A 10,267-nucleotide genomic window follows, 5' to 3' on the forward strand; every position below is an offset into this window, starting at 1 on the left:
TATGAGAGCAATGGACGACGAAATTAGCACGATGCTGATGAGTTTTCAGTACGTGTCTAACTAAAGGACTTCTAGACGTCGCGCAATGCGTACACAGCCGTTTCGCCTGCGCAACTTAGTTTGCACGTGCTCAATCACGTGGTATTGTACGATCGTCAACATACCATCACTTCCTGTGAAACGTATCTCGCGCAGCCAGCCCCTCCCCCTTTTTGACATCCGTTGTTCTCCCGCCAACGGATGTCAAAAAGGGGGAGGGGCTGGCTGCGCGAGACTATGTGAAACGTTTTCCATTCTTTCTTCTATGTCTGAATGACAATAGGCGAACAACGTGCAAGAAAGTAAGCGCAGACGTTCATACCATAACTCTCTAGATTGTAAGTCTCACAGAACGTTTCTAAATAAGTCACACTTCTACGATAACTACAAAGGTCGTTTTCACTGTTATCTCACATCTCCGGGTTTTTGCAGATATAGCAATGATCGCAAACAAGACCCACGTGAGACATCACAGCCACCGTCGGTCGGCTTTTATGTACGCCTCCTAGAAATAACGATACAGATTCGAGTTGTTTGACACGTGACTTAGCTGCCTGAAAGTGTCATCAGCTGCGACTGAACTCGTCTACACGAGTGCTTCCGCCTTCTTTCTCGATGCAAAGGGTGCAGCTACTTTATTCAGACGCAGGCAACGGCCAACCGATGAGAAAACAAGGAGAATGGAGATCATGAGACGACGTCGTTGACAGGCGCTTCAGTATGCACGAAAACCTCTCTCTGCTGGGAACAACAGTATGAAGCACGTCATCTAGGGAATTAAACGCATACAGCCGACGATTGCAAACACAGACACATGCTGCCACTCACCTCTGCAACCTCTATGAAGGAACCGACCCCGAGGACAGGCTATTGTACACATGTACACAAGACTAATGGTCTCTCGGAGAATTTCTTTGCAAGGATCGACTGTAGGTTTGTACGACCGATGACCTAATTACCGTCAGAGACAGGGAATGCGGACAAATTAGAAGATACGGTCACACAAGAACGGAAGCATGGTTATGTACTGTATCTATATATAGTGGCTAGATATAGCTGTAGTATATAAATTGGTGAGGATCTAATGAACTCTAGCACCAGTTTACGCCTACACTTCTCAAGCAGTGTACATGAACTGTCCCCCTAACGTAACAATCAGAAGCCAGACGCGGGTACGTTTAGAAGTGTAAATGGCTTTAAACGTAGAAACTTGCATTCTTTGTGGCAGTCATATGCAGAAAATATGACGAGGTGGCCTAGGTCACGTGCCTAGAGAAAATATGCCTTACAATGCCTAGCAACTTGGGATGTAAGTAAAATGAACTTTCCCACAAAAACTTGCTAATGGTGTACCAACACTGGTTCTCCATACCTTGAATTTGAACTGTACACCTATAGCAGTTCTTTACCTCATCACTCTCTCACGCCCTTTCTCTACTCCATACACTACATAAGACGTACATAGAAACAGTAAATCAATTTACAAGTGTTGTCAGTCTAGTCTATGGATATGGAGCATCACATCCTTTCCCTACGAGAGCTTTGCAGGTTATGTGGCTCCAGGTTCAATCGTGAGGACCGTCAGTACAAATGTCTAAACCACAAAGACAGGATTCTCCAGTTGTATAAGATAGATGTTGGAACAGATGATGTTTCTGTGCATCCTACCAATTTCTGTGTCCGCTGCCATCTAGCAATGCATCGATTTACAAAGAGATAAGGAGCCTCTGTTCTTGTACCTCTCTGCAGAGAGTGGATGCCACACTCAGAAAACTGCAACACCTGCTCCAGTTGTCAGCAACAGAAGAAAGGAGGAAGACCACCCAAAAAAGTGAAAAAGAATTGGCTTGTTCCCACAGGTCAGCCAGCAATCAAATTGACCGATCTAATCCAACAAATAGAAACAGTAGCACCAGAAGCCCTATGTTCAGAAGACCTTATTCAAGCAATCCAACTATCTAATTTCATCCAATCTGAGTCATTAGTACCTGTTGACTTGTTCAAGTGCCCTGTATGTGAAAAAGTTGTCAATAGCCCAGTTGAATTCCAATGCAACCATTTAGTGTGCAAGAAGTGTGCCATTCAACACTTGCATCAGTCTCTCTTGTATGACTGTCCCCAGTGCCAGCTGTCTATAAACAAGGAGCACATCAAGAGTCCATCAGCAATAACACTTGCATCATTAGCATCACTACAGATTACTTGCAGTAACCCACACTGCAACAACACCATGCGTCTGGACAGATTACAACAACATTATACTTATTGTAGCAAGAGAGGGGGATCAGACAAAGAGGAGATGCCTACCCCACTCAGACAAACCCTAGGTACAGTCCTTGCAGCACCCTTAATGCAAACACCAAACACAATCGAGAAAAGAGCAGCCAGCAACATTGTGAGAAGAATGGTCAATTCTTCATGTGAAGATGCTTCAGACTACTCCGTTTCATTGAAGACAAGAGGAAAGGTAAGGAAAATAGAAATGCAATTCAACTGCCTAGTGACAGTGACTCTCTATGATCTACAGCCTATAACTTATGTTCGTGTCCCAATGCCTGTTGCAACATCAACTACAAGCTCCAACTCTACTTTACGGCAGCGATCAAAGCAAGTGTCTCAAGTCCGAGACATAATTTCTGGAGGACCTGCAGCATCAGCTGTCCAGCTAAAGGATGAACTAAGACACCTAAAAAAGGAAAGAGATGACCTTTTGAAAGAAGCTGGGTTGATACCTACTGGTCTTTATGTAACTCAAGAGGAGAGCCTCGCCCTGAAAGTAGATTTATCTATACCCTGGACCAAACTACGAGCTCTTAGAAGGTAGACACAATACTTACTTGGCTGTATGTTCAAGCTCTTGCTCACTGTCTGTACTTCAGATGGCTATCACGCTGGGGTGTGACATTGGCTAGTGAGAAGAAACAGAGAGAGCTGTTAGAAACCTGGACGCCAGTTGATATTGAGGGTGAGACTATAATACTAACATTCAAACTGCCAACTGGCGGAGAAGAACTCTGGTCATCGCCTTGTGTCTTTGTACCCTCTCTTCCGAAAACAGTACACTCACTTCTGAACGAGTTTGATAAGTAAGCCAGATTAATCATGCTAACAAACAAATACAAAAAGCTCTCACCATTGCAGAGCCAACCAACTTGTCTCGCATGAAGTGATCCCTGAAGATGAAGTGTGGTTGAAGGTTGGAGGGGACAAAGGAGGATCAACGTTCAAATTGTCTGTCCAGCTAGCCAATGTGCCAATTCTGAATTCAGTTAAAAACACCTATGTCATAACGTGCTATCAAGGCACTGACACCATCACCATTCTACAAGTTACTATAGCACGATACAGAGAACAGCTGCACGAGTTACTTGAAATTGGCTGGAGGTAAGAGCTACTATTTAAAAAGCACTGATTGCATTAATTACAAATTATTCATAGTAGAAAAAAGATGCGTCTCTTTATCTTTGGAGACTATGAATTTCTGACCAAGCTTTATGGGATATCTGGAGCTTCAGGTATAAGTCAAATTAATTTATAAGCCAATTAACTTATTTGGAGCTTTACTCTCAGGTAGGCATTGCTGTCTTTGGTGTCTCATCGACAACAAGACAATGGCAAAGCCAGTATCAAAGAGAGGCACATTTGAAGCACAAACACTCCAACGACTGAGTAGTGACTATGACAGATTCATGGCTGCAGGCGGAATGATAAAAAAGCAAAGTTCTTCAACAATGCCATACTTCCCTACCTCTTCAACATTCCTTTGGATCAAGTATGTTAAAGATCACAACTGAGGCTTATTGAGTGGTTTCAGTATGTGCCTGCCTCCTACAGGTTGCGATTCCTGCTCTTCATATCAGCTTGGGTATCTTTCAGAAGTTGTACGAGCTTCTAGAAAATGCAGCTCATAAAGTTGATCTCCACAGACCATTTGATCTGAGTTGTCCATCATCCACAGAAGTCCACAATGCAGAACATAGTGACATGTACACCAACGGCTTTGAGGAATACATCTCCAGAAGCACAGAGGCCCTTGGCCTTCGACAGACTGCAAGCAAAAAGCATGACACTGCACAGCAAGTAACTGAGCTGGCTAATTGGCTTAACCTGAATGTTGATCCCATGAGCACAAATACACCATCACTAGTACATCAACTGTTTCAGCATGCCAAGATCTTGAGAGATGATGCAATGCAACTGGTGAGTAACCACAAATGGCAACTGACAAATACTGTTGTGCGAGGTTGGCGAATAACCCGGTAAAGTCTGGTCGCCAGAGGACAGGTCTTAGTCGTCATTGGCAACTACAACCCCTCGATTTCAAACACTGTTGTTTCAAGATCAATTTGCAGGGCCAGATCCAGAGGGGGTCAGGGGGTTGAAACCCCCTCTTTCCCAATAGGCGTGGTTCAATAATTTCATATAATTTCATTAGAAATGAGAAAATTAGTAATGCTATAAATAACTGCTAACAGTGACCCCCTCTTTCAAAAATTCCTGGATCCGGTGCTGATTTGTGTGTTGTCGTCTTGTCTTCTCAAGTGTTTGTTGTGTTTAAACTTTGAGTTTAAGTCTCCTTGTTAGTCATTGGTTTTCTTGCAACCGTTGGTTTCCTAATGGTTTTGTTTGTTGTACAAGGCATTGACTATCCCACTTCTGACACCACGTAATGTGTGCCCATGGCATATGAGAGTGTACTGTCTTACAATATCCATAGTGTTATAGACCCTACTTGCTTCCCATATTCCTGACTTTACCAACAAACTTTGAGTTCTTAGATACTGCTTAGTCTAATCTTTTTCCAATTTTGATAGATCAATTTGGGTGTTGTACATGTCTTCTTGCCTCTTCGAGTGTTTACTGTATTCAAAGCTTGAGTTGACATCAATTCTTAGTTAATGATTTCCTGATGGTTTTGTTTGTTGTACAACTTCAAGGCATTGACTATGATAGTATCCCACTTGTGACACCATGTAATGTAATGTGTGCCCATATGAGAGTGTATTTTGTCTTACAATATCCATAGTCTTATATACCCTACTTGTAATGCTATATGCACTATTAAAAATACATTTCCATACACATCCCTCTACATGCATGTCGCTCAAGATATGTTAACAGCTGACTTACACTGGTAGTCAACTAGTGACAATCTGTGGACTAGAGCTCTTGTTTTGTAACGTATTTGTAGTAAATATCTACTACGTCATCCTTGGCATGACGTCATATTAGTTCTGAGTGGCTTTGTGCCACGTTTTAGCCAAAGTTTGGATCCTCCACTGACAACAAAGCCATTAGAGTAGAGACAGCTGTGGATCCAAGATTTTTAGAAAGGTGGGGTTGCCAACTTGCGGCAGTAAATCAAGACCAGACCAACTAGATTTCTTTGTCCTCGGATTCATTGGTCCAATTTTGGGCTTGATCAAAATAAATTTGATTTGCACATGCGCAATGATATTATTCTTGCTGTAAAATGACTTGGTACATGTACGTATAGCCTACCACTAAGTACATCAATGACTCCACATGTGTTACAGTGCATGTGGTCTATGACTGTTTCTGCGTTCCGCTCACATTTTGTTGTCTCACATTTGCTAGTTAGTGAAACAGACCATGCTCAAAATGTCACGTGATCATTACCTCTTTATTATTCATATTGGTCGGTCCAGGTTCATGTCCAAACACTAGAACTCAGTCGGTGTGTCCTTATCCTATACTGACATGTGACATCTAGACAGAGACAAATTAATCACCTTCAAGAGTCTCCCAATTACCTCTTTCTACTATAAACACTCGTTATTCTTGCTTAACTTTTCAAAGCACAGGACACGTTTATATGCGCCTTTCAGTTATACGGAGAGACACGGAAGAAACACCAACACAGAAAGAAAAGTAACGCGCGCTATGCAGCCTCGCTCTCCGGACATCTGTACAGCAAATTCCTGGATACAGCGTACAGTCTACTCATACTGTGCTTGCTCAACTGTGATAGTTACTTCTGTTAGCTAATATTGAATACTTAGTAGCCTTACACTTGCTGACGGTCTGAGTAGCAAGTGACGTCACAGTTGAATTAGCACGCTGTCTTTCTAGCAACAGCGCCAGAAAAGAGGGCTTGAAACCCCAACAACAACCCTGTATGCATCCGCTCCTGTACCAGAATGGACGCTTAAGTGCATCTCATGTAACAAATGCGAAGTGCTACGGACTAGCGCAAGCTAGAAGGCGTGGTCAAAGAGACTTACAAATTATCAAAATCTAGCACGGCATAGGATTGACTGCGTAGACAACACGTTCTTTACACGTGCATCGCAAACAACCGAACGTCTGGAGGAATCCTCGGGAACCCGGACCGCGATAGGCTGTTAGCAAAATTTGTAGTTTTACAAAATTCAAAAAGTGCTAGCCCATAGTCGTAGCGTCGGAACCGTTTATATAGCACACATTAATTAATTAATTAACCCGAAATAGTTGTACATGTATTAATAGCATCTACGTGTATGGTTGATATTAATACTACCTAATTGATCACTTCAAAAGTTTAGGTCTCGTTACGCCACTGCATGCGTCTCCAAACCTTGAAAACTTTCTAGGCCATTGATTGCCGCATGTAGCCTTCACAAGCATGATCCACGTGTAATTCTGTTGCAAATACGCAATCTGTTGCTAATGTTGGCGCTACAGCCACGCATGTAGGCGGACACCGTTGTGCATGCATAGGGGCGTGTACGAACGACGTAACAATAGACAGTTGATGATTTCAGAGTCATGTTGATTGAAACGCTGTGCTCGTCTCACATCTCAGCAAACATAAGCAATACAGACAACAGCAATTTTTCGACAATACCGTACGCTAAACTGTAGTGTGTCCTTACTGCGTCTGTCAACGCAATCGGCACGAAAGAGCACTTAGCATGCTGTTCAGATATCTACATCAATATCTAAGTTCTTGACGAAGGTCTTGGCATGCGGACCAAGCTTCTTGACTATGTCTTCTCGTACTTGGTCATAGACCTGTATGTTAAGGTCCATCGTCTGGTCGGCTTGGTAGAGCTGCATGTTAGAAACACTCCAGTCAAAGAAGAAAGCTACCGTTCCTGAAGAGCTTGAACTCGGGAAGTAGAAAGCGCCGGCTTGAAAAGAAACCGTCTTATTTCCAGCTGGCATGGCCGTCCCAATCTGGAATTTTCCGTGTTCTTCCTTCTTGCTGGTCTTTTTGAATACCTCCAATGCATCTCCGTTTGCTGCTTTAGACAGAGCGTCAATAGCTAACTTGATCCCTGTGAGCTCTGCTCCTGGAACAAGCGTTTCCAGGAAGCCAATGATCGCCTTTTTCACGGTGAAGCTCTTCGAGCTCGTCTCGCTCTTATTGAATCCAAAATCGGTTATGCGCCATCCAATGTTCGCCAGCACATCTTTGTAGGCTTTGTACCACGCGACTAGATCCTTCTCACTGTCTGGAACTTTCTTATTAGCAGCAAGCTGCGCCAAGAGACACGAATTTTGGACATCTTGGAAAAGACCTTGATCTAGATCAGGACTTGAGGTCACGACCATAGAGCCAACAACTGAGGGTTTGTTCTTGCCGTCGTCATCAGCAGCTGCTCTCATTACTCGGTGATGGCTTACCACCGGAGGCAGGTCCAGTTCAAGAGCGCTCAAATACGCCTTGTAACTCTTGGCACTCTTAGCCATCTTTACACCTCAAACTTGATCGAGAGAATGACTAACGGCCGGTAAGTTTAGCAATAGATATACCCTTGCTGATGCTGCTTTGCATTCTTATCTGTTGTCCTAGCCCTTTCGGGTTCGCCGCAAGTGATAACGAGGTCACCTGACAAGATATCGATGTCTAACTAACGTCATCGAAGACTAACAAAATTACTGATGTACGCCTTGCATTTTCGAACCGAGTCGTCCATCTTGTGATCAACCTTGTTTCGAGAGAACGACCGACGGTGCAGCTAGGAGCGCAGCAATCTAGACCCCTCGCGTACAGTGAGACCCGTGCTTATTCTGCTTTGCATTTCTATATACTTTCCCATATTGAGTCAAATGAGTGAAGTGACCTGTTAATTGTCTGCTTATTGACGGAGATGCTATTAGACGGTGTGGCAGGACATCATGCATGCCAGCTACGTATCACGCCAGGAAAGTTCACTGCGATGTGCTTGTCATGCCTGTATGATAACGGAGTGAACCGGGCCTGGATCTAGCACTCTACGCGCCCACATGCTGCTGCTTCACATTTCTATCTGTGTCTGTTGCAAAACTGACTTGATTGGATCGGATCGTTGGATTGCTCACAGGGTTTGATTCCTGGTTGAATTCACACGTTTGTGTACCTTGTAGAGTTCACCAGAGTAAAGATACCAAGTAGCAAGCGCTATAATTATTTAATTAATTAATGCAAATTGCAAATTCATGGCGTTTGCAACCTTTTAGAGTTCATATGTTTGCAACCTTGTAGATTTCATATGTTTGCAACCTTGTAGAGTTCCTAAGTTTGCATACCTTGCAAAGTTCACACGTTTGCAGTTCACTCGTTTCCATGCCTTCACACATTGTAGTCTCGCGTAGCTACGCGAGACTACACACATTGCATGACATCAATGTCTTCCTAGGCTTAATTAACTACTATGACCAATAACTTGGTTGGTCTAGCAGCCTGCAAAACCCATGCCCATGCATCCGAACTGTGTGAAGCGCATGTGAATGAGTGTGCTCCGCTCTGGGGGTGGTGGGCTGTACCGTGGATGTTATCATGACTACAGCGAGAGCTACCTCGCTTGCCAGACAGTAAACAGATCTGCAAGTCAGAAAATTTCTATTCCTACAGTGAGCGAAGGGGCTGAAGGCCACCAGACCCCGTTCCTACGCTGGTGCTGATGGAACTTGTGAAGGATTACAAGCACTATACCTTGTAATCATTCTACAGACCTGACTGATGATATTAGACAATACGTTGTTATTAGACATCTTTTGAATACTTTATTCGGTACATGCAGACAAGAAGAATACAGAGTTCTGTACATTTTGCGTTCTGTTGACGAATTCGACTTTAACATTGTAAACTCCATGAAACACAAAGTCTAAACACTGCAGCTAACAACTTCTGTCTTATCTCTCTTCTGGTTCTCTCCCCATCTTCTCTTTTGATTTTTTCTTGGCTATCTCTCGCTCTCGTTTTTCTAATTTCTTTCTGATGTCGTGCCTCACCGTTGCGTAGACATTCTCGTTCAGTTCCAGCATTGTAGTCGACGTACAGAAAAAGAGATCAGACAGTTGGACTCGCATCTGGAAAGAATGGTGTTGACCACGTGTTCTCAACAAGAAATAATATCCGTTGACGAGCAGAGTAAGCCCAACGGTGGGTTGTCGAGATGCCACTGTAACTTCAAAGTGTCCGTTGGTGCCATCAGAGATTAGGTCTTCAAACTGTTTTACCTTCTTTGGTGACGACAGCATGTTGCTTAGCCTCTTTCTCATCGCTGTCGCCTCTTCCTCGGTGGCTGCTTCGCACATTGTGTCCGAGACAAAATCTATAAACGACGAGGAAGAGGAACCCTCATGGAACCGTTGAAATTGTTTGTTGTTGACCTTCCAGCCGACGTTGGTTAGCACCGTGACAAACATGTCGTACCAATCTTTTGGCGTCTCTTTCACGTTGTACCGTTTAGACGCAGCGAGTCGAGCGAAGATCATCGAATCGTGGACGTCGTGCGTGTCTTGGACGGTTACGCCGCTGGTAAACACGTCGATGTTTCCAGCGACGGGAACATCGCCGTCGGTTTTGTCCGTGCTGTCCACGTGCGTGAGACTGGAGTCGTCTGGATCTGCTGCAGCCATCAGAGTCGGAAGGTTGTGGCGAAGATTTCACGCGGGCAGTCCACAAGCTTGTTTGTTAATTACGTGCGTGATATCAGTGTGGTCTACTTATCTACCCACAAACACCAAAACACTTTTCAAGCTTGATTACTGTCATTAGCCCTCGCGTGGCCAGACCTTTGTAATACGCGGAGCCGGGGCGGGGGAATTTTTTTTCGGACACCCTTTCGACTTAGCCGCTGGAGCGAACAGTGCGCTGGTAGTACGAGGCTAGCTGCGCGGCCTTTGATTCTTGGTAGTCAATGGACATGTTACAACGGTGATTTTGACATAAACGAAGTGCTGCGTTTTTGCGCATCTCTCGAACAGTAACCTGCACCGTTTATTCAAAGGGGGCCCC

The 10,267-nt window shown here is 44.0% G+C and overlaps 1 long non-coding RNA gene across 3 annotated transcripts; it reads right to left on the bottom strand.

Moving 5' to 3' along the window:
• Positions 1-1,116: 1,116 nt before the first annotated feature.
• Positions 1,117-5,923, bottom strand: LOC134198596 (uncharacterized). Of its 3 annotated transcripts, XR_009972869.1 has the most exons (4): positions 5,680-5,923; positions 2,028-2,171; positions 1,708-1,924; positions 1,117-1,633 (listed from the first exon to the last, which is right to left on the bottom strand). It is a non-coding gene; the product is annotated as an uncharacterized LOC134198596 (long non-coding RNA). The 3 variants fall into 3 exon arrangements; XR_009972867.1 differs by having other exon boundaries at positions 1,117-1,924; XR_009972868.1 differs by having other exon boundaries at positions 1,117-1,960.
• Between the last annotated feature and the right edge of the window lie 4,344 nt (positions 5,924-10,267).

The sequence above is a fragment of the Corticium candelabrum genome, chromosome 2 (genome assembly GCF_963422355.1).
Source record: "Corticium candelabrum chromosome 2, ooCorCand1.1, whole genome shotgun sequence".
Lineage (NCBI taxonomy): Eukaryota > Metazoa > Porifera > Homoscleromorpha > Homosclerophorida > Plakinidae > Corticium > Corticium candelabrum.